The sequence below is a fragment of the Bombina bombina genome, chromosome 2 (assembly GCF_027579735.1).
Source record: "Bombina bombina isolate aBomBom1 chromosome 2, aBomBom1.pri, whole genome shotgun sequence".
Classification (NCBI taxonomy): domain Eukaryota; kingdom Metazoa; phylum Chordata; class Amphibia; order Anura; family Bombinatoridae; genus Bombina; species Bombina bombina.
Genome location: NC_069500.1, coordinates 400,708,550 through 400,734,941, shown reverse-complemented (window position 1 = coordinate 400,734,941; position 26,392 = coordinate 400,708,550). Strand labels below are relative to the sequence as shown.

Genomic DNA, 26,392 nt, shown 5'->3' with positions numbered 1-26,392 from the left:
GTATCTTTAATACAGTTAAACTACATCTAAAATATCACTAACGTTCCAGATCTGTTTATCCAAAGGGGAAAGTTTACTATCATTTTAACAATCGATGCACAATAACCAAATGTGAGAAAGGTAGAATATTGAAATAATAATTAATAAAACAGATATTTATGTAAGATATGTATTTCATCTAAAAATATTATTTTATCACAACTTGTTTAATTTAAAATGGGTATTTTTTAAATTAAATAGTGAATAGATACAATTGTGATAAATCAACAAATTCAAAAACTAAATTTATGCTTACCTGATAAATTGATTTCTTCTATGGTAAGACGAGTTCACAGATTCATCCTTTACTTGTGGGATATTATCCTTCCCTACAGGAAGTGGCAAAGAGCACCACAGCAGAGCTGTCTATATAGCTCCTCCCTTAGCTCCACCCCCCAGTCATTCGACCGAAGGTACAGGAAGAAAAAGGAGAAACTACAAGGTGCAGAGGTGACTGAGTTTAAATAAAAAAAAATATAATCTGTCTTAAAATGACAGGGCGGGCCGTGGACTCGTCTTACCATAGAAGAAATCAATTTATCAGGTAAGCATAAATTTAGTTTTCTTCTATAAAGGTAAGACGAGTCCACGGATTCATCCTTTACTTGTGGGATACAATACCAAAGCTACAGGACACGGATGAATGGGAGGGACAAGACAGATGGTTAAACAAAAGGCACCACTGCTTGAAGAACTTTTCTCCCAAAAACAGCCTCCGAAGAAGCAAAGGTATCAAATTTGTAAAATTTGGAAAAGGTATGAAGAGACGACCAAGTCGCAGCCTTACAAATCTGTTCAACAGAAGCATCATTTTTAAAAGCCCATGTGGAAGCCACCTCTCTAGTAGAGTGAGCTGTAATTCTTTCAGGAGGCTGCTGTCCAGCAGTCTCATATGCCAAATGGATGATGATTTTTAGCCAAAAGGCAAAAGAGGTAGCCGTAGCTTTTTGACCTCTATGTTTTCCAGAATAGACAACAAACAAAGAAGATGTTTGACGAAAATCTTTGGTCGCTTGCAAGTAAAACTTTAAAGCACGAACCACGTCCAAGTTGTGCAATAGATGCTCCTTCTTAGAGGAAGGATTAGGACACAGAGAAGGAACAACAATTTCCTGATTAATATTCTTATTAGAAACAACCTTAGGAAGGAATCCAGGTTTGGTACGCAGAACCACCTTATCAGCATGGAAAACAAGATAAGGCGAGTCGCATTGTAATGCAGATAGTTCAGAAACTCTTCGAGCCGAAGAGATAGCAACTAAAAACAGCACTTTCCAAGATAGAAGCTTAATATCTATGGAATGCATAGGTTCAAACGGAACCCCTTGAAGAACTTTAAGAACTAAATTCAAACTCCATGGCGGAGAAACAGGTTTAAACACAGGCTTGATTCTAACTAAAGCCTGACAGAACGACTGAACGTCTGGAACATCTGCCAGATGTTTGTGCAGTAAAATTGATAAAGCAGATATCTGTCCCTTTAAGGAACTAGCTGATAGCCCCTTCTCCAATCCTTCTTGGAGAAAGGATAAAATCCTAGGAATACTGATTTTACTCCATGAGTAGCCTTTGGATTCGCACCAATAAAGATATTTACGCCATATTTTATGATAAATTTTCCTGGTGACAGGCTTTTGAGCCTGAATCAAGGTATCTATGACCGACTCAGAGAACCCTCGCTTGGATAAGATCAAGCGTTCAATCTCCAAGCAGTCAGTCGCAGAGAAACTAGATTTGGATTCTGGAACGGACCTTGAATCAGAAGGTCCTGTCTCAGTGGCAGAATCCATGGTGGAAGAGATGACATGTCCACCAGGTCTGCATACCAAGTCCTGCGTTGCCACGCAGGTGCTATGAAAATCACAGAAGCTCTCTCCTGTTTGATTCTGGCAATCAAACGAGGAAGGAGAGGAAATGGTGTAAACACCTCCGGATGGAGTTCCCACTCCCCCGGATGAAAAGTCTGGCGACTTAGAAAATCCACTTCCCAGTTCTCCACTCCTGGGATATAGATTGCTGATAGATGGCAAGAGTGAGTCTCTGCCCATCTAATTATTTTGGTAACCTCTATCATCGCTAGAGAACTCTTTGTTCCCCCCTGATGATTGATATATGCTACAGTCGTGATATTGTCCGACTGAAATCTTATGAATCTGGCCGACGCCAGCTGAGGCCACGCCTGAAGTGCGTTGAATATCGCTCTTAGTTCTAGAATATTTATCGGGAGGAGAGCCTCTTCCTGAGTCCACAAACCCTGAGCTTTCAGGGAATTCCAGACTGCACCCCAGCCCAATAGGCTGGCGTCCATCGTCACTATGACCCACGCTGGCCTGCGGAAACACATACCCTTGGACAGATGATCCAGTGACAACCACCAAAGAAGAGAGTTTCTGGTCTCTTGATCCAGATTTATCTGAGGAGATAAATCTGCATAGTCCCCATTCCACTGTTTGAGCATGCAAAGTTGCAGTGGTCTGAGATGCAAGCAAGCAAACGGAACTATGTCCATTGCCGCTACCATTAAACCGATTACCTCCATACACTGAGCCACTGAAGACCGAGGAATGGAATGAAGAGCTCGGTAGATGGATAAAAATTTTGATTTCCTGACCCCCGTCAGAAAAATTTTCATGTCCACCGAATCTATCAGAGTTCCCAGGAATGGAACTCTTGTGAGAGGGATAAGTGAACTCTTTTTTACGTTCACCTTCCACACGTGAGATCTTAGAAAAGCCAACACGATGTCCGTGTGAGACTTAGCTAGATGGTAAGTTGACGCCTGGATTAAGATATTGTCCAGATAAGGCACAGCAGCTATGCCCCACGGCCTTAGAACCACCAGAAGGGACCCTAGCACCTTTGTGAAAATTCTGGGAGCCGTGGCCAACCCGAAGGGAAGAGCCACAAACTGGTAATGCTTGTCCAGAAAGGTGAACCTGAGGAACTGGTGATGATCTTTGTGGATAGGAATGTGTAGATACGCATCCTTTAAGTCCACGGTGGTCATATATTGACCCTCCTGGATCATTGGCAAAATAGTCCAAATAGTCTCCATCTCGAAGGATGGGACTCTGAGGAATTTGTTTAGAATCTTGAGATCCAAAATTGGTCTGAAAGTTCCCTCTTTTTTTGGGAACCACAAACAGATTTGAGTAGAACCCTTGCCCCTGTTCTGTTTCCGGAACTGGGCAGATCACTCCCATGGAATATAGGTCTTCTACACAGCGTAAGAACGCCTCTCTTATTGTCTGGTTTATAGACAACTGAGAAAGATGGAATCTCTCCCTTGGGGGAGAATCTTTGAAATCTAGAAGATACCCCTGGTTTACTATTTCTAAAGCCCAGGAGTCCTGTATGTCTCTTGCCCAAGCCTGAGCGACAAGAGAAAGTCTGCCCCCTACTAGATCCGGTCCCGGATCAGGGGCTACCCGTTCATGCTGTCTTGGTGGCAGCAGCGGGCTTCTTGGCCTGTTTACCCTTGTTCAAAGTCTGGTTAGGTCTCCAGACTGACTTGGATTGAGCAAGATTCCCCTCTTGCATTGCGGCAGGGGAAGAGGGACCACCTTTGAAGTTTCGAAAGGAACGAAAATTATTTTGTTTGGTCCTGATCTTATTCGTCTTATCCTGAGGAAGGGCATGGCCTTTCCCTCCAGTGATGTCTGAAATGATCTCTTTCAGTTCAGGCCCGAATAGGGTCTTACCCTTGAAAGGGATGGCTAAAAGCTTAGCTTTTGATGACACATCAGCAGACCAGGACTTAAGCCATAACACTCTATGCGCTAAAATGGCAAAACCTGAATTCTTCGCCGCTAATTTAGCCAATTGAAAAGCGGCATCTGTAATGAAAGAATTAGCTAGCTTGAGAGCCCTAATTCTATCCAGAATATCGTCTAATGGAGTCTCAACCTGAAGAGCCTCTTCCAGAGCCTGCAGTAGTTACAGGAACAATGCACGCTATAGATTGAGAAGAAAACCTTGATGAACAAATATTTTCTTCAGGAGACCCTCTAATTTTTTATCCATAGGATCTTTGAAAGCACAACTGTCCTCAATAGGTATAGTTGTACGCTTAGCCAGGGTAGAAATAGTTCCCTCCACCTTAGGGACCGTCTGCCACGAGTCCCGCACGGTGTCTGATATGGGAAACATTTTCTTAAAAGTAGGAGGGGGAGCGAACGGAATACCTGGTCTATCCCACTCCTTAGTAGCAATTTCCGAAATCCTCTTAGGGACCGGAAAAACATCAGTGTAGGCAGAAACCTCTAGGAATTTGTCCATTTTTACACAATTTCTCTGGAACTACAATAGGGTCACAATCATCCAGAGTCGCTAAAACCTCCCTGAACAATAAGCAGAGGTGTTCTAGTTTAAATTTTAAAGCTGTCATATCTGAATTTGTCTGAGGGAACAAATTTCCTAAGTCAGAAATCTCTCCTTCAGCCAGCAAATCCCTCACTTCAGAACATTATGAAGGTACATCGGATATAGCTAATAAAGCGTCAGAGGGCTCAGCGTTTGTTCTCACACCAGACCTGCTGCGCTTCCCCTGCAACCCTGGCAGCTTAGATAAAACCTCTGTGAGGGTAGTATTCATAACTGCGGCCATATCTTGCAGGGTGAAAGAATTAGACGCACTAGAAGTACTTGGCGTCGCTTGTGTGGGCGTTAACGATTGTGACACTTGGGGAGAATTAGATGGCATAACCTGATTCTCTTCTGACTGAGAATCATCCTGCAACATACTTTTAGTAGCTAAAATATGTTCTTTACAATTTATTGACCTTTCAGTGCATGAGGGACACATTCTAAGAGGGGGTTCCACAATGGCTACTAAACATATTGAACATTGACTTTCCTCAATGTCAGACATGTTGAACAGGCTATCAATGACTACAAAAAAGCATGAAAACACTTTATTTAGTGAAAAAAATAACAATCTTAAAAAACGATACTGCACCTTTAAGAGAAAAAAGTATACACGTTCTGCAAAACAGCCTAAACATGCACCAAATTTTTCAAAATTTTGTATGTAGACACATTATAGGTAGTTAAGATTGCACCACAAAATTTTTTAACAATTAACCCCTTAATTTCCAAACCGGATCGAAAATAGGCCCAGATCCGAAAAAAAACCTCAGCACCTTGACACAGCCCTGCTGTGGCCCTACCTGCCCTCCGGGATCAAAAGTGTGGGGTTAAAGCTTTGATTTGGCCAAAAACATACACCAGGGCCCTCAGGAGTTAGAGCTTGCTGCCTGCTGACAAAACTAACTGCGCATCTGTGGCGCGAAAATAGGCCCCGTCCATCTCACTCGATGTTTCCTCAGCCTTAAAGAACCGCACCAGACCGGTTATAACTAGCCATGTGGGTTCTAAGACCCAAAAGTTAAGCCATGTGTGCCCTAATAAAGTTGCCCAAAACGTTTATTGCCCACAAAACGTTAAAGCACTCCCATCCAAAAAACGTTTGTTCACAAACATTTGCCATTCAGTGTCAACCATATATGTAATTGGCCCCATATGAAATCTAAGCAATGCCCATCTTTTAGCTCTAGGATTACTGCTTACCCTTACCCTCCTGGGTATAATGTCAGCCTTTCTGAAATACACAGTCTCTCCAGAAAAAATATGACTGAACATACCTCATTGCTGCATAGCATGAAACCATTCCTCACACTGAAGTTTCCTGTACTCCTCAGCCTCTGTGGGAACAGCAATGGACCTTAGTTACAAATGCTAAGATCATCATCCTCCAGGCAGCAGTCTTCATCTATCTGCTGCATGAGAGTAAATAGTACAAACCGGTACCATTTAAAATAACAAACTCTTGCTTGAAGAAATTAAAAACTAATATTTTATCACCTCTTTCACTTTACCCTTCCTAGTACTTAGAGTAGGAAAAGAGAATGACTGGGGGTGGAGCTAAGGGAGGAGCTATATAGACAGCTCTGCTGTGGTGCTCTTTGCCACTTCCTGTAGGGAAGGATAATATTCCACAAGTAAAGGATGAATCCGTGGCCTCGTCTTACTTTTATAGAAGAAATTATGTTAGTGTGCTCCATTTTTCTTTATTTTAAAAAACAACTTGAGATTGTAATATTAAGGTCCAGATTAAGGGGCATATATATCAAGCTCCGTATGGCCCCTTGTTTCCGTCTAAAGACCGCTGCTCCATAACTTGTCTGCCTGATCTGAGGCTGTGGACAGAAATCAACCCGATCGTATTGGCCACGAATCTGCAGGGGGCGGCATAGCACCAGCAGTTCACAAGAACTGCTGATGCAATGATAGATGCCACCAGCGTATGCTGTCGGCATTTATAGATGTGCAGTGGACATGATCCACTATATCGGATCATGTCCACTTGCACCCTATTAAATATGCCCCTAAGTGTCCTGCTTTTGTTTTTTTTCTCTCTTGTGTGCTAACTCCGCCCAAAGTAAACTTCTAACGCTATGTGGTCAGCATCAGTTTTTCAAGTTGAAATTAAATAGATAGTACATGAGTGAAACACGATGCGTGCTAACTTCCGGAATTTGGATATTGTGACTGTGATTATTTCTTCTCCCCATAGACTTCAATGGAGCGTGCTTTAATAAAAAAAGAACACATCACTTGCACGCTAACTGGGTATTTATTAGACTAACTATGCTAAACCCGAAGGTAGTTATGAATATTTTACAATCCAATGTTCTTCACATAGAAGAAAATCTTCTTTTTAATTTTAAATACATATTTCTATATGTATCTGATGATTTTTTAAATATCTATATCTATACCTATATATCTATAGAAATACATACATATATATATTTAGAAATACAAAGAACATTGGAATGGAAAATTTTGACAATAAAAACACAGTAAAACATATTAAAAATATTAATACTGAATTAAAATGATTTTTCATGTTTAAATGTATTTAAGTGAAAGGGCTCCAAAGGTGTATATATAGTATGTGTGTATATATGTATATACATGTGTACATGTGTTTTTTTAGTGAATATATGCATGTATATACACCTATAAGCACATAAATAATGTAAATACATATAAGGGGACTGCACTCTCAGACTGGACTGGGTACACATCCCATGACCATGCAACATGCTCAGCCCTGGGTGCTATAGCACTCTCAGGAAGTTGTGCTTTCTCCAGAGTCACAGGCAGTTAACCACAGACAAGCCTGGGTGCAAGGCTGAAGGTAAAATTGCAAAATACATTGATACAACACGCAGAGAACGTCCAGCACTCGGTTACAAGCTTTCAGCTAAGATTAAAAGCAAAACTGGAAGAGTTAGTTACCACATCTGGCCAAATGGGACAAGCCCAGGTACCATGTCAAAGGCTCTTCCAAAACCTGGGTCCCTAATACAGCCATACAAATGCAAGCTCTCAATCAAACAAACTGGTAAAATATTTTATAAATAAATAAAGTGAAGGGTGCACAGGCTTTTGTAATCACCCTAGACATATGCAAAACACAGAAACGGACTGCACTCTCAGACTGGACTGGGTACACATCCCATGACCCTGCAACATGCTCAGCCCTGGGACGCTGTGCTCTCTCCAGAGTCACAGGCAGTTAACCCCAGAAACGCCTGGGTGCAAGGTCCAAAGGGAAAATTACAAAATAAATTAATACAACACACAGAGAAAGTCCAGCACTCGCTTACAATCTCTCGGCTAAGATTAAAAGCAAAACTGGAAGAGTTAGTTACCACATCTGTGGGACAAGCCCAGGTAACATGTTTATATATATATATATATATATATATATATATACACACACACACACATTATAGCCCTTTCCAGTCAAATACCGTGTCATACACATTATACCTTTTAACCCTTATAAAAAAAATATTAATATTTATATGAAATATTTTTATCAGATATTGTATATATGAGTGTAATACTTTATTTTAATGTTTTTATGTTGTGCTTGGTGAAACTTTTTTTTATAACTCTTACACTTATTGCTAGGTCTTCAGGCTTGCTAATCTGTTTACTTTCAACTTGTAATATGCGTGTAAATTAGCACGGTTGCAATATTGCTTATCTTTAGCTTGAACCCCTTGTAATCTAGCCCTAAATGTTTAAAGAACCATTAAATACAGTAGAATTGCACAATCAACAAATGCATAATACAAAGACAATGCAATACCATTTACTCTAAATTTGAAATGAGCATTAGATTTTTTTTCTGAAAGTTTCATTTTGACTTTAGCATTTACACAAAAAAACAACACAACGTTTTGCAATATACATTAATGTTTTGTCTGCCTTTGAAAAATAACTTGGTTTTGTGCATGCCCTTTGAGTGGCCAAAAAGCAAAATTCTGTAATCTAAGTTTTCTTCAATATGCTGCAAAGTGCCAAAACCAACTACATACTCAGTAGACAGTGAGTGCTTTTAGAAACTGACATACTCATTAGCTAGCCCTAATTGGTCACAATTAATGAGGTGCTAGCAACAAATTGAATCCATTATCCGATTGGTTGTGCATCCGAGGACCTCACGGAGACACGGACCAATCAGATCATGCATTAACGGCCGAAGGCAAATACGCTCCAGAGAGTTCTGTTCTAATCAGAGCATTAGACGCCGCAACCTCCTCTGGGAACCTACCCCCCACAACGTGCTTTTAAAGGTTCTCGGACAGACAGGACTGTTATCCGACGGACATTTGTCTGTCAGATTATTATCCGACACACACACATTCTGTCCGAATTTCATTTCAAATTCAAGGTAAGTGCAATTGCATTGTCTTTTTATTGCGTATTTGTCAATGGATTTAATTCTACTGTATTCATTGGTCCTTTAAATGTATATATAAACTATGCATATATTAAACAAAATGCATTTGATGACACAAATCATAAACAAAGTCTAAACTTTTTTGTCAAAAGGGGGCGTCCCATAAAGAAGGACAACCGATATAGTTACCCTCAGCAGATAATGGGCCAGATTACGAGGGGAGCGCTACCAGTTACTCTTGAGCAATAAGGGGTTTATTGTGGTTAGCTGTTTCAAGAAACTGTAAAGTGTCACAGAACACATCAAAAATACATTACAAAGTACAGTTACACTCATAATAACACCATCTATTAAAAATATTAAAAAATAATATTGCACGGGGCGGAGCCTATGCTTGGAGCGGCAGGACGTGTTTTGGAGGAGCTCCTGCATGAATTCTATAAACTTTGCTTTCTATTTGCAACTAAGAAGAGATACTCTATCAAAGACTGTTTTTTTAGGAAGCTGAGATCCCTTACCAAATATATTTGAGGTACAGGAGCGATCAACTGACACCCTGACCTATGTTTTCCAAGTGAGCTGCTCACACTTATTGTGAACAGCGTGGCTAGGGCTGCCGCATATATTCCCCCTTGCAGGCCCTTGGGTCTAAAAGTACACAGATACGATTCCTCTCACAACCCCTTTGAAACCAGCATTGCTGAAGTATACTCAAAGCCACCCCTGTTATGCAAGATAGACAACGGGAGAGTTTAAAGCGGTTTCCACCTGAGTGTACCTACTAAAGATGGTGTCTGGTACTGAAGAGATACTTGCAGCCGTGACAAGACTGCTGAACGATTCCCACAAGAAAAAACAAAAGACTTGGGTCACTAAGTGTAATAACCTATGTATGCTAGCCAGACAGGCGGGACATTACCATCTAACACCAAGAGGCCCCTCAGAGCAAATCAACGAAACTACAAGTCCTAAGAGGCCTCACTTGAGCTTACCGAACCCACTACCTCCAGCCCAGGAGGCGGTGAGCCCACCGGACAGAGATCCTCTGACAGTGGATGAATACCCAGAAGATGTCCCGGTCACATGTGCGAGACAATTACAGGTCTTCTGGCTCCAGCGATCTGCGGCTGGGTCATTGAGTGCAGCAGGTACCGTTGTTCCCACAAGTTTGGAGATGGCCCACCACTCGCAACTCAGGAGTGATTACGCTGAGATGTGTCGGGAGCGACACGGCCTTGGAGTTGCAGTTACGGTAGAGTGGAAGTTTGTGAAGAGGCCTGCTTACTGGGAGATAAGCACCACTGGAGAGAGGGGTGTCGCGGCAGTGAAATCTTCCGTTACGCACCATAGCCTCCATCTGGAAAGAATGCGGCCGAGAGATAGAGCAGCGGAGTGGGACACTTCTCAGAGTCCTTTGTGCCAATCCTTTGTTTTCGACCCCGGGGGCTCTCAAGAGAGAAAGCATAGCATACCGGCTATGAGGTGAAGCCTACTTGGAGACACTGGGACAGTTTATTTGGTTTGAATTTTGCTGGCCACTAGCTCTAAGAACTGGCTTATGTTTCAACCCCATTTTTTAGACTATTTCCTTTTTTTTTAAGTATAGATGTAGCTTAAATGGGTTTGATATATGTAAGTCTCCCCTATATGAATAACGCTGCAACCTTGTGAGTTATATTGCAGCGAGTGTAAAATTGAAGATTTTTATTTTGGCCACTGGAGGAGAGTAGAAGACTGACTAAAGTTAGTCTCATTTAAGTAGACTGCCAAAGTTGCCAGCGTATGTTTTGTTGCTGAAATATCACTCTGACACGGGGCTCAATATATGCCTATTACTATTTCTCAGAATGTTTAAGCTGCTAGTGTATGCTATGTTACAGACCTGTTCAAATTTGCCTCAAGTTTTTGGCTCTGTCTTGGATTGCTACAGCTGCTGGTGTCTGTTATGTTGTTGAACCAGACGCTCAATATATGATTATTAATAGGTCCCAGACTGCTAAAGTTACTAGAGTAAGCTATGGTAGGTTACTGACATACTATTCTGACTTGAGTCTTAATATTTGTTTATTAATATATCTCAGAATGTTAAAGTTTCTAACTTATGTTATGTCACTACACTACCACTTTGATATGAGGCTCCATTTTTGTCTATTTATATGCCTCAGACTGCTACAGTGGCTTGCACATGTTATGATAGCGACTTACTTCACCCATACTTATTGCCGGTTTGCATATGTCCCTAACTGATATCAATATGTCTTAGACTACTAAAGTTAAAGTTGCTAGCTTATGTCATGTCGCTAAACTAGAAGTTCTATATAAGACTATTCGTATCATTACGGTAACTCTTAGATCTCAGTTTTACTGTCACATTTTACACCCAATGATAGATGTGACCCTGACTGCAATTCTGCTATTACTCCCAACAGTAGAAAGTACTAGTCTGGCGCTTAGGCTTTACCCTAGCGGCAAGTCGCTTGCTAGTAGATCTAACTGTTTTAAGTTATTTAATATATGTAAGTGGCTGGTAGAATTTATAGTATATATTTCATCTAGCTGTGGTTTAATACTGTCTCTAGTTAAATGAATGTACTCAGCATCATTTTGCCACTACTCAACTAGATTTTCTATATATTGGCCATACTTGTTATGGTTATTGTTAGAGTGCTGCTAAAGCAGTATTTCCCCCTCTGCTTATATAGCGTACTGGTTAAGCCTAGGGGCTTAGACCCCATATGAACCCTTGATTTTGTTTAACTGTGTTTATTACTAATATGCCATTGATATACTATCCCATACCCTCTAAATTGAGATTAGCTGAGTTTATTTCTAGTGGTAGTAGATATATTCCCTTCCCCTCTATGATTGGTTACATTCATTAATAGCTCTGAGGACCCAATAAGGGCCCTATAAGTTAAATACCTAAAAAACCTGAGGCCAGTTTTGATGCTTTTGGACCATAAAGGAACAACCACAATTTCAGCACTATTTTTGATTACTGATTGTTCTTGAAATGTAAGTTCTTATTAATGATTCTAAATGTGATCTGTTATGATTTATGTACTGCCAATGATGTATGCTCTTGATAATTGCCCTTACGGGTTAAGGGCCTATGTTTGTGGTTACCATGCTTTGTACTGTCGTATTATTTGCCTCAATAAAAATATTTAAAAAAAAATAATAATAATAATATTGCACAAAAAAAGTTATAAGGGCTTAATGATATGAGGTCTCAGATGTTAGAAAAAAAAAGGCAGGCAAAGGGCTTTAACATTGAGATACATACATATATATGTCTAAATATGTTTATATGTGTGTATTTATGTACTTATAAGTGTATTTATGTATTTACAGACACATAAATACATATGACCTCATTTATAGACATATATATAAGTGCATTTGAGCCCTTTGCAGTTAGGTAGATGAAAGCATGTAAAAGTATATGTATGCAATATTCATTTTTAATAAAGGTTTTAACTATGTATTTACATTCCAATGTTCTACACATAGCAGAAAATGTTCTTTGTATTTCTAAATAGATATTCCTAAATATTTGTATATCTCTATACCTATGTATAATTATGTATATAAATAGGTATAAAAATATATTTTACAAAATACCATCAGATATATGTAGAAATATGTATTTATGAATAAATATAACATATTCTGCAATGTGAAGAACATTGGAATGTGAAATATTTATATTTTCATGTCGGGTTAGCACACTTGAGAATATGGGATTGGGTTTGTCTGTGAGTTGGGTGTTTTTTGCTCTATTGACGTCTATGAGGGAGTAAGTACATGCATGTGCAATATTGGAGGTTCGTTTTTTTGCGCTCGTCGGATTAGCGCAAGAGCAAAAACAGTTTACTTTCAACTCATAATACGAGCGCAACTCATCAGTGACCAGATAAAATCTTACTTCTAGCACAGTTAATGCTCGAGCGGGAGCATTACATATCGCTCCACTCATAATCTGGCCCAATATGTATTAATGAGTATAAAAGTCTGTGTCTCTGATCCAGTAGATCTCCAGATTACCTCAGGTACACTGGCAGCTCTTCCGATAATCTTCCAAAACTTTCATGCTCTAAAGACAAATAACAAAACAGAAGGTGCCTTCTAGTGCAGATCAGATGGACACTCGACAGGATCCAAAAGATAAAGTAACAAGCATAGTCACAAGTGTAGCAGCACTCTGTCGTGCTGATAGGCGCAGACTGAGAAAACAGCTTGGTAGCTGAGAAACGGGTAGCGTGTTTGCTACTTCCTCATCACTACTATGTTTTTAATCTTTTAATACATTCATTTTTACAAGAGCGGCTAGAAGAGCTTTCTCATTGGGAGCTGCTGTGGGTATTATACCCTCACATGGGATCAGTAAGCTGGGACACTGAAAACTCCCAGTCTGCGCCTATCAGCACAACAAAGTGCTGCTACACTCGTGAGTGTGCCTGTTACTTTATCTTTTGGATCCTGTCGAGTGTACATCTGATCTGCACTAGGAAGCAACTTCTGGGGCGCGATCCGATATAGGTCGTAGTTTTCGGCGCAAGCGAGGTAACCCGCGTCGCCCGCAGTTTCAGCTAGCAACTCGAGCTATCCAATATTCACCGCCGTCAGATGCTAAACTGGCGTAAGTCATGAAAACCGACGAGCTGCCAAAATGTGCGCAAATACACCTTTTAGTCGTCGCAAGTACTTGCGCCTGTTTTTTGTTCACGTAAAGTCTCAATAAAGTGTAGTTTTATGCAAATTAGCCTACGACTCGTAAAAAATTACGCCAGTTCTAAGAGATGCGCCACGTAATGACGAGATTCAAAAATCATACTTAAACCCCTGCGCAGCCGCAATTTCTTTAGTGTGTTTGGTTGGTTCTTGGAGCTACAGCACACTACAGCGAGTAGAGAGATTAGTGGTAAGAGTAGTGAGAAAGGAGCATCATCAAAAGTTAGTTAGGTCGGATTGTTGGTTGGATTGTTAAGCCAGTACATTTACTTACACTTTTTTTCATATTGCACACATTTTGCATACACACATATACAAAATACACCACACTTTTTTTTGATAACACCCAACACTCTTTATTTATCTTTTACAGTTTGAAAGGCTGAGTGTCTGGTTGTGATTGTGTGTGATTGAAGTGGGAGTGAGTGTGAGTGTGTGAGTGTGTGTAGTGTGAGGATGTCAGGGAGAGATAGGGCTGGGGGGAGGAGGGAAGGGGAGTCGCAGGGAGAGGATTATGTACAGGAGGAGCAGCAGGGTCCCCGTCAGGGAGTGAGCGGAGTGGGGAGAGGGAGAGCCAGAAGGGAGGATGGGAGTGGGGTTGCCCAAAGGCCAGGCACACTGAGAAGAGGGATAGAGGGTGCACATGGGGATAGAAGGGGGGAGGAGGGAGAGGATAGGGAGGAACCCACACCAGGGACATCCCAGGGAGGGAGCCAGGCAGCCCAGGACGATGAGCGTATGAGGTGTCCCAATTTCAGTTTTGCAGAAAACCTCGCTCTCGTCCAGGCTGTCCTGGAGAACCATAATGCCCTCTTTGGACAAGAGAAGGGCAAAGGAGTTGCCCGGAGGCGTAAGGATGCTTGGCAGAAGGTGGTGGAGGCCGTCAATGGAGTGTCCCAACAGAGGAGGAATGTTGACGGGCTTAAGAAGAGATGGAATGATTGCAAGAGGAGGGTCAAGGAGAGGATGGGCCAGGAAGCAATCTCCCAGAGGGCAACAGGAGGTGGGCCTCACTATGAGGCAGAATACAATGAGTGGCAGGAGCTCATTCGTAGGTCCCTGAGCCTCACAGCAGTCCGTGGACTTCCAGGGGCTCGTGACTCAGGGACTGCAACATCAGCACAGCATGCTGGTGAGTAACATCCCACACACTAGTATAATATGTATTTGTGTTATAACATCCTATATTGTCACACATTCATGTACACAATGAGGATCATGGTATTTTGATTACTAACAACTAAATATACAATGATATTTAACATTAAAGGGACATGAAACACAAAGATCTTTTTTCATTATTCAGATAGAGAATATAGTTTTAAACAACATCCATATTTACTTCCATTATCTATATTTAATTATTATTTTGAAAATCTTAGTTTATTATATATCAATGCACATGGGTGAGGCAATCACAAAATTCCCTGCTTGGCTAGCTGAATCATGAAATAATAAATATGGGTTGCATGTCCATTTAATGCTACTTAACACATTGAAAATCATGATATGAGGTAGAATAGTGAAATACTAACATGTCTCAGAGTAACACAGGCCACAAGCCACATGTAGACCTTTCAGTAAATGGACACCATAGTCATCACAACCATAGTGTCACTTAAAGAACACATTTTCTCCATCACTGACATGTACACAGAACTATTGTATGAAACACATACATGTATAATTAGCATATTACAAACCCTCATATCACAAATCTCAATGTGCACAAGCACATTGTTATAGAGTTTGACATGAGAATGTGGATAGGCCCTAGCATGTAAATTGTATGCCCACATGGATAGATATGTGACTGTACTAATCACTCTCATCATTTGACTCCTTCACAGAACCTCCAGTCACCAGGGTGCCTATGCCCATGAATCCCCCAACACCGGTTCTAAATATATGTCCACCACAACCACCGGTACAGATACGACAGCAGGAGTATGCCAGGCATGAGATGTCTTGGACTGCGTCGATTGAACATCCACATATAATGCCACCTGCATTAGAGGAGGATACCTGGCAGGACCCGTGGCAGGAGGAATATTCCTATGGCTTGGAGGGGGAGCCCCACCAGCCCCAAAGGGTAGATGTTTTTCCCCCCCCCCAAGAATATCAGGGCACCACAGGAGTATACCAGCAGGCTGAGTGGATGCACACCAGCGGACATTGGGACTATCGGTCCATCCCGACATCTGGACCATCATCCTCAGTTGGAAGGGCTCCACCAACTGTAATCCATCGCCCTGCACCTCCAGCTCATATCCCTGTGGCTGCACCTCCTGCTGAGATATCTCTTCCTGCACGTCCAGCTGCTGTTTATGTTCCGGCACCTCCAACAGAGGTCATTGTTGCTGCACCTCCAACAGAGGTCATTGTTGCTGCACCTCCAACAGAGGTCATTGTTGATGCACCTCCAACAGAGGTCATTGTTGCTGCACCTCCAACAGAGGTCATTGTTGATGCACCTCCAACAGAGGTCATTGTTGCTGCACCTCCAACAGAGGTCATTGTTGCTGCACCTCCAACAGAGGTCATTGTTGCTGCACCTCCAGCTGAGGTCATTGTTGCTGCACCTCCAGCTGAGGTTAATGTTCCGGCACCTCCAGCTGAGGTTGTTGTTCTGGCACCTCCAGCTGAGGAACACGTCATTGAAAGAGAGCCTATTGTCCCTGCTGATGATGAGCCCATGGATCAATTGAGTTCTGCCATGGGTGAAGAATATATCTCACTACAGAGGAGGCAAACTTTGACCTGTGAGACTCTAACAGAAACGTGTCAGAATATGCAGAGGGAACAACACAGGTTCCATAGAACACAACACCGTTTGCAACAGAGGTCGAATGAGCTGCAAAGGGACATGGCAGCATCGCTATCAGCTATGGTCCAAAATCAGAACCAAATGCTACGTGTAATATCGGACATGCAAATCCAAAGTGACCAAAGATGGAGGGAACAGAATCAACTGTTGGGGGCTTTGGTGGAGCATTTCACCCAACAGCAGGACATGGCATCAAGTATCTCCTCTGTGACCAGCACTCCTAGTGTATCCACACAACCCAGGAGAGGCAGAAGACCCACACCAGGCCCCTCATCTAAGAGGCCTAAAAAAAAAAAAATATTATTCAATTTCTTTGAAAATCTTGTCCTCTGTTATTTACTATCTAATTGTCATCCACATCCATGTGAGTTGTGTTTTAGTACAGTAATATTGTTAAAACATATAATAATACCTGTGTTGAAGTGGACCAAAAAGGTATTATTATAATGTTTATGACATATTCATGCTCAATAAACAACATGACATGGTTGTGTCTCAACGGTACATATAGTAATATTAACTTCTAAGATGTACATCAAGGTTTCTCACATCCAATATAAATTGACACGTTGGTATATATAACTAATAATATATTTAAAGAATGTGTGAACATAAGGTATAAATATCCATTATCCTCATTCTTAATGATAGTGAACTAAACATGAATTAAACAAATTATAAATATACAGTAATTAGGGTTGTTAAAGGGACATTAAAGCAAATATTTTAACTTCATGATTTTGAAGGTGAAGATAATTTCTAAATTAAACTATAATTTCATTCTATTATTTCTGTAGCTTCATTCTATTGATATTCTTTGCTGAAAAAAATATCAAGATGTGTTTGGTAGCTGATGATTAGTAGCTGTATATAGATGCCTCCTGCAATTTCTTCACTGTGTGCATTTCTATGTCTTCATTAAAGTATATCTAAATTAATAATGAAAATAGGTCATTTATTTAAATTATAAGGTTTGTTATAATTTATCTTCTCTATCCTTAATCATGAAATAATATGTTTGGGTATAGTGTCCCTTTAAGGGAAGGGGGTTGGGATGTAGTACTTTCACTTACATGCAGTGGAAATCCAAACCTTTACATTCTGCAAGACATGATATATACACATGCAATGGTTGGTGAGGTACTGTCAAACATCATAATACATGTGAATGTTACGGTTTACTGTAATTATGAATAAGTAACTTACAGGTGAAGTATTCCCGGATGACATAATCCCTCACTTCATTCCCCCTCAGTGTCCCCCTGTCCACATCCTCAGGTACAGGAACCAGCTGCTGCTGCTGCTCTGGGTCAATGTCCCCCAACAAACGTGTGTCCACAGCAATGTTGTGTAGAATACAGCAAGCATTGACAATGGAACACACTTTGTTGGGGTTATACTGTAGTGCTCCGCCTGTAACATCCAGACACCTGAACCTGGTTTTTAATAGGCCAAAGCTCCTTTCAATGACATTCCTTGTTCTTATGTGTGCCTCCTGGTACCTGAGTTGTGGCTCTGTAATGGGGTGCACCAAGGGGGTTAATAGCCATGGTCTGCAGCCGTACCCTGCGTCACCTGTCATGTAACATATGTGTTTGGATTACTACAGGTACATCATGTGCTTTAAAGGGACACAACATGAATCACATATAAAAGATAGATTTCATCAAAATATTAATGGAAGTAATCAGGATAGTTAATTAAAATTCAAAGGCCTATCTGAATAATGGAAGAGCAATTTATACTAGACTGTCCATTTAATAATAACCTGCAATTGTTAGCAGCTTGATAATTAACTTTGATTAGATCATTTTCTCCATTCTATAGATAACTCTTGATGACAAGCATATTAGATATGCTCAATAGCTGCTGATTGGTGGCTGCACATAGAAGCCTCATATGATTGGCTCATATATGTGAATTAGAAAATATTTTAAAAAATATATTTAAAGAATGAATAAAATGATATAAGAGAAGTGAATTATAATGCTGTTTAACATTGTATTCTCTATCTGACACATGAGATGACAATATGTGTTTAGTGTCCCTTTATTATAAATATACAGACAGAATGAAGGTACTCACCAAGCAGCCATCCTCCCGAAAGTGTTCCATTTTCAAACATATTGAATAAGGAGGTCTGGCGCAGGATGTAGGAATCATGTGCACTCCCTGGGAAGCCTGCATACACATGTAAGAATTTCAGATTGGTATCGCAGACCATCTGGCAATTCAATGAGTGAAACCCTTTCCTGTTAATATAGAGGATTGTCTCCTCATGTGGGGCCACAATACGCACATGTGTGCAATCAATTGCCCCCATGACATTAGGAATACCCCCCAGTCGATAGAAGCCTTGTTTAAGACGGTTCCATTCCTGGGGGGTATGGGGGAAATGAATGTATCGTTGTGTCTGGTTATCTAGAGCAGTCAGAACCTCCCCTAGAATCCTGGAGAAGGTAGACTGCGCTAGGCCAGACACAAGCCCCTCTGTTGACTGGTATGAGCCAGTTGCCAGGAAGTGTACAACACACAACAGCTTCTGCATACCAGTCAGAGCTCGGTTCCTATACGCTTGAGGGTCAATTTCATCCTTCAAGACCTCATATAGGTTAATGAGGCTTGCAGATGTCAAGCGATATTTTTCCCTGACCTCCACTTCTGTCATCCCAAACAGGGTGACCCTAACCCTGTGTACCCTTGGTGCTCTTCCCCTCTGCTGATGCCTTCGTCTTATAGGCCCTGCTGGCCTATGGGCAGCTGCAGCAACAGCAGCATGGGGAGCACCAGGAACAGGGACAACAGCAGGAGGATCAGGGAGGGCAGCAGCAGCAGCTGGAGCAGGGACAGCTACAGCACCATGACCAGGGACCTCAGCAGCAGGGATACCATCCAAAACAGGGGCTTGTAGGGGTTCCAGCACCCCTTGTGCCCCACGACGCTGTCTCACTCTAAATGCTATATACTGCAAGGGAAACATGGTGGCTAATGAGGGTGTGCATTTGCAGGTGTTTTAAGGTTGCAGGTGAGGGGTTGTGCTGTTTGTGATTGGTTTGACACACTTGCAGGGGCAGGAATAATAAATGCTTTTAAGAGGTTAACTATTTGTGAACAAGCTGCTGCTATGTATATTGTTAGGCATGCATTTGTTAGGCCTTCTGAGAGTTACGTTGGTTTCTAAGTCAGTGCAAGGGTACCTGCGCCTTCAATTTGTGGCGAGCTGAGAATGGCGTAGATTTAGAAAAATCTGCGCGCGTAAGTCCTTACGCCGTATATAGGATAGCAAATTGCGCGTGTTTTATATGTCAGTCTATGGGCCAAAAAACTACGGGCGACGCCAGAAATCTACGCGCGTAACTTCTAGCTTACGCCGTATATAGGATACCAAATCCGCGCAATTCTTGGCGTCGCCGGCTTTTGCGGGCGACGATTTTTATCGGATCGACCCCCTGTTTGGCAGTTTGTCTTAAGAAAATGCATTTGATGTCTCTTGAATAGAGAAAAAGAAATGGGAAAGGAGGCGTGACGCTAGGCGGAAAAGAATCCTGATATAGTCTATCCTGCTGTGTGTTCACAACTAGCAATAGGTGGTAAAAAGCTGAAAACACAATAGGTGGTAAAAAGCTGAAAACACAACACGCAAAATCAAATGCACATTTTTATTTATAGTATAAGAAGAGTAACAAACATGTATGGTACAGAAATAAGAAAAAAATAACTTAAAACACACTTAAAAAAGGTTATCTCTGGAATTATTTGTATAAACCAAATAATAAATTACAATACTTTGTAAGTATTCTAGTATACAATAGGCATATTTAGAAATAATCTATTTATCTTAAGAACCCCTTCCAACTAGTCTTAGGAAAGGTCTGGAAGGTATTTCACTTTATGCAGACGACCTTCTACTCTTTATGGGTAATTCCAGGAGGAATATTCCACTGTTGCTGGATATTATAAGGAACTTTAGCACTTTCTCAGGGTACAAGATAAATATATCCAAATCAGAGATTATATGGCTACACAAAAATGAAGGGAGTATGGGAACCACTCATTTCAAAGAAGCTAAAGAGCAGATTAAATAATTTTTCTTAGTAAGAATCCTGCAGAATGGTATACAATAAACTATACAATCTTTTGGAAGTCTATAATTTCTAACCTTATTAGATGGAGGCAGCTACCCTTATCCCACTCAGCAAAAGTGTATGTGGTTAAGATGATTATTCTGCCTAAAATATTATTTTTATACCAAAATCTTCCCCTATTCATTAGAGAAAGGTATTTAAAGGTATTCTACTCTCAATGCATATAGTTCCTGTGAAAGGGGAAGAAGGTCTGAATTGCACTGAAACTAATGCAAAAAAAAAGAAGCTGGGGGGGCTTGGATCTCCAAATGTGAGATACTATAATTGGTTTTATATGGTAAAGGTGGCTAGTGACTGGAATACGGAGACAAGCTTAGTGTCTCAGCTGCTCTATCCCATAATTGTCACCTTGCATATGAGACCCATGTTTATAGTGCTGCGGAATCTGTTGGCACTCTACAAATAACTGATAATAATATGTGTATATGTCAGGGTGCCAGGAATCAGACTGAGACGAGAAGTGCAAAATTAATCACACCTTTATTCATAGCAAAAAATAATAAAAAGTCCACAAGTCAAAAAACAAACCAGGAGTCAAAACCAGAGCTGGTAGTCAGACAAGCCAAGTCAGGAGCCAAAGCGAATAGTCAGACGAGCCAGAATCAGGAACAAGGAAAACAGCAGAGACAGGAACAAGCCAGGGGTCAGGAACCAGGAAGGAGTATTCGAAATTGACCAACATAACGGGGAGCCAATTTATTAAAAGGCACACAAAGGTTCAAGTTGCGGGAGGACAGCCAAACTCTCTCACCAACCTGGTAGGAAGGTGCGGGCAGATGCCTACGATCAGCCTGGAACTTTTGGTGCTGCATAGAACGACGAAGGCAATCCTGAATCTGCACCCACGTGGAACGGAGTTGCTGGCGATGCTCCTCCAAAGCCGGAATACCCTGAGACATGAATGAATCGGGCAACAAGGATGGTTGAAACCCATAATTCGCCATGAACGGGGATAACTTGGAGGAAGCATTAATAGCACTATTACGAGCAAACTCTGCCCAAGGTAACAGTTCAGACCAATTATTGTGGTGATCTGATTAGACCGTTCCGCAGCCCCATTGGATTGAGGGTGATATGCAGAGGAGAAGGAAAGCTGGATCCCCATTTGAGCACAAAAGGAACACCAAAATCTTGAGACAAACTGGCTACCCCGGTCCGACACTATCTCCTTGCGTAACCCATGTAAACGGAAGACCTCCCGGGCAAAAATCAAAGCAAGCTCCTGAGTGGTAGGCAGCTTCATCAAGGGAATGCAATGTGACATTTTAGAAAAACGGTCAACCACCATAAGGATTACAGTATTGCCATTGGAAACAGGGAGCTCGACAATGAAGTCCATGGAAAGATGAGTCCTAGGACGCTCACCATTAGCAATAGGTTTAAGAAGACCCACAGGAAGACGTTGAGGAGTCTTATTCTGTGCACAAACTGAGCAGGAGGCAACATACGCAGCAATATCAGAACGAAGACCTGGCCACCAGAATTGTCGAGTGACAGACCAAATCATTTGGTTCTTGCCTGGATAGTGGTAAGTGTGCAAAAGTTTAGTTTGAAGATTCTCAGGAACAAAACACTTACCACTAGGTTTCTCAGGAGGTGCATTGGTTTGTGCAGCCAGGATCTCCTTCCCCAAGGGAGAAGTCAAATTAGTAGGTATGGTAGCTAAAATATGGTCAGGAGGTATAACAGGAGTAGGTACAGACTCCTCCTTGGACAGAGGCGAAAATTGTCGAGAGAGGGCATCAGCCCTAACATTCTTACTACCAGGCAGGTAGGAGACCATATAATTAAACCAAGACAAAAATAGCACCCATCTGGCCTGTCGGGGCGACAAATGTTTTGCTTCAGATATATAAGTTAAATTATTGTGGTCAGTAAGAATGAACACTGGCACGCTACTACCCTCGAGAAGATGCCTCCATTCCTTGAGTGCCAAAATTATGGCCAGTAATTCCCTGTCGCCAATTTCATAATTGTACTCCACTGGAGACAATTTCTTAGAGAAGAAACCACACGGATGCAAGGAATCGGCAGGCGTAGGACGTTGAGACAAGAGGGCACCTACTCCAGTCTCAGATGCATCGACCTCAAGAATGAAAGGCACAACAGGGTTAGGATGAGCCGGAACTGGAGCGGCAGCAAAGGCAGTCTTAAGACTATCAAAGGCCTTAATGGCAGTAGGTGACCAATGGAGTGGATCATTCTCTTTACGGGTCATGTCTGTGATAGGTTTGACCAAGGAAGAAAAGTTTTTAATAAACTTTCTATAGTAATTGGCGAACCCCAAAAAACGTTGAATAGACCGAAGACCAACTGGGCGAGTCCACTGCAGAACTGCAGATATCTTGTCAGGATCCATGGAGAACCCTGCAACGGAGATAACATAACCTAGGAAGGTTACATGAGTCTGATGGAACTCACATTTCTCGAGTTTATAAAACAGGCCATTCTCATGTAGTCTCTGAAGAACCTGTGTAACATCAGAACGATGAGTCTCAAGTGTGGATAAGTGTATGAGGATGCCGTCTAAGTACACCACAACACACTGTTGTAACATATCTTGTAGGACATCATTAATAAATTCCTGAAAAACAGCAGGAGCATTACATAGGCCAAAGGGCATTACAAGATATTCATAATGCCCGCTTCTGGTGTTAAATGCTGTTTTCCATTCGTGACTCTCCTTAATCTCCTTAATCCTTAACGAGATTGTACGCTCCTCTCAAATCAAGTTTAGTAAAGACCGTAGCTCCCTTGAGGCAGTCAAAGAGTTCCGTAATGAGCGGAATAGGGTAAGCATTCTTAATGGTAAGACGATTAAGACCCCTATAATCGATACATGGTCTTAACTCGCCACCCTTTTTCTTCACAAAGAAGAAGCCAGCCCCTGCAGGAGAGCAGGATTTTAGGATGATTCCCTGCGACAGAGCATCGGCAACATACTCCTCCATAGCACAATTCTCTGCAACAGACAGAGGGTACACCTGGCCCCAAGGAGGAATGCCTCCGGGTTGCAGGTCTATGGCACAATCGTAAGACTGGTGAGGAGGCAACGTACCGGCACGCACCTTGTCAAACACGTCTAGGAACTCTCGGTACTCCTCTGGCAATCGAGATACCGAAGAAGTGCACAAGACTTTAACTGGTTTCCGAAGACAAGTGGAAATACATTGCGGGGACCACAACAAAATTTCGGACCTGCACCAGTCGAGACTGGGATTGTGCTTTTGGAGCCAGGGATAACCCAGAACAACCGGAAAATGTGGAGAGTTTATCACCTGGAACTGGAGGGTTTCAAAATGGAGAGCCCCAACAGCCATGGACAATGGAAATATCAAACAGAGACAGATGCGCCACATGGCCCAATATTGTAGTTTCCAAATTTATGTAGATTTTACTATATAGTTGAACTCACATGTATTGGAGCACCTCAATTGGTGCAAATGACACAGTCTGGGATCTATAACAGTCACCCAGCAGACCGGCCTCTCGAGTTGTTCAGGGTCTGTGTAAAATAGAAAACACAAAAAAGCCTATATGGCCTAGTATTGTATGACTAGAGTGATTTCACACCAGATAGTAGTATAAGATTTTGAACTCACATTTGGTGAAGCATCCCCAATGATGCTATAGAGACAAGCTGGGATTAATTCAGTCACCCAACAGACTTAGCTCGTGGCATACAGCATGCAATAGTCCTCTCAGTGGTCTTTAGGTCAGTGATATCCTCAGATAAAAACCAGTTCATAGGCAGCAAGTGTTTATAGTAAAAGTTAAAATCACTTTAATAAAATAATATTAAATTGCGACGCGTTTCTCAGTCTCAGACTGTTTCCTCAGGCATAATAAAATGGTTTACAAACACTTGCTATATATTCCTAAACAAACCACTTAACATAATTGGTAACACTTGTTGTGGGTGTGGTTTATGACATCATCAGTATCCTAGCTACTGATATATTTTAGCAACAAATGTGACACAGTATTGTATACTTAAACAATGTACATCAGAGTTTACATTTTATGAGTCAAGTGAAACAATCTACCTCATACTTTGCAGTGCAAATATTAATCATAATACATAAAACACATCAATATTATAATATTGTAGCAATACATATATTTCCCCATATCCAGTGAGATTTGTCTCATGCTACTCAATCATATCTGATTCCTATCTCTATTTCTATTTAATGTCTAGGCTGGGTCTGTTTTATATCAGAACATCTTTAATCCATTGTTTAATGGTTTATCTTTTTTCTTATTTAGTTTTTAAGTGTCTGATCCCTCTCTGCCAATAGCCCCAATCTACATTTAATATGAGGGTAACTATTTTTTGTTCAAACCTTTGTATTAAACATTATAAGCCCTTTGATTTATTGGTATGTAATAGTTTTATAATCTACTGCTGTGCATAAACTGTGATTTCAAATGGCAGGTTGTTGACTAACCTTATAGGGCTATTGATCCATTAGATTTGAGTAGTTTCAAACGCCATCTGATGTTCTAAATGGCGTGTGTGTTGCGCTAATGCGCATGTGTACAACGTCAATGTGTATGTGAGTAATGTTGCCAAGGGAACAAATAGTGTTAGTCAATTATACGTTGTGCGTAAAACGTGATACGTCCCAAGCTGCGCCAGTGCGCATGTCAGCACTGCTAAGGCGTCTCAAGCTTTCGTTGCCAAGGGAACCGGAATCCCATTCAATCTCACGTTATGCGTGTTATAGCCTTACAGCTGATAGGTTAGTATTATCTTGTAGGAGGTTTTTATTGTTTATGCTAGTGCGCATGTCAGCATTGCCAAGGAGTCTCAAGTTTTCATTGCCAAGGGAACCAGAATCTCATTCAGTCTCACGTTATGCGTGCTATAGCCTTTCGACTGATAGGCCAATATTATCTTGTAGGTGGTTTCCATTGTCCATGGGAAATAGACACCAACTACAAATTGAGACGTATATATTTGCTCTCTTGTCCACAGTAACCCCCATATAATAATGGCATATTAGTGGAAAAAATATATAATAATAATAAAGAGCAATATCATATTCCATGTGTACCGAGTCCTTCCCATCATAACATATCGTAGTGGGATATGATTACAGACATGTAATGACATAATACCATATTTAGAACAAATGTTAGCCAAAATGATGTATGTTGTTATACATCAGAATATGTATGTATATATTGTTCATATAGGAAATCATAAATATTATAAATTTTATAAATTTTATAAATTTTATAAAACTAGATCTCTTTTGACTCACAGTGTGTGTATTTCAGTAGTTAATATCCAGTGATACATACTACTATGTGATGTTGTTATAACAATATATAGGTCATATTATAACTAATCGTTATTATTGGGCTGATGGTACTGCGGCTCCATAGGAGTATATTTTACTAATACCCTTCCTTTATATGATGTCCCTATTTGTATTTACTAAGTGTCATGTATGTGTATAAACATGTGTGTATCTTAGTGGTGTCAAATTTCATAAACAATAGGATTAGTGGTTCAATTTCAAGATATAGTTGTTACTTTGGTGTTTTTTGATATCTAATTGATATGTGTATTCATTAATATTCTGCTCAAGTGACTATATGTGTTTACTTGTGTCAAATGTGTGTGTTAGATATATTTATATATTTGTTAGTGTCAGATTTTGGAAAAGTGATGTCTGATAGTTATATTTTTAGTCTTTATAGAAATTTTTCCTTAGTGTGTAGGAAGAGATATACTTGCAAAAAGTGTTAGATAAATTTCAGATGTAGTATATCTATAAGTATATATAGATGATAGATATCTTAAAGTGTCATTCCGTTTGATGTATATTACCTTAAGTGTGATATATGTGTCATTACGTGTGATATATATGTGTG

At 40.8% G+C, this 26,392-nt stretch overlaps 1 protein-coding gene across 1 annotated transcript in view; it reads left to right on the top strand.

Annotated features, from left to right (window-relative positions):
* Window positions 1–26,392, top strand: part of GALNT9 (polypeptide N-acetylgalactosaminyltransferase 9) — a 669,089-nt gene that overhangs the window by 590,412 nt on the left and 52,285 nt on the right. The gene's annotated exons all lie outside the window — the stretch shown is intronic.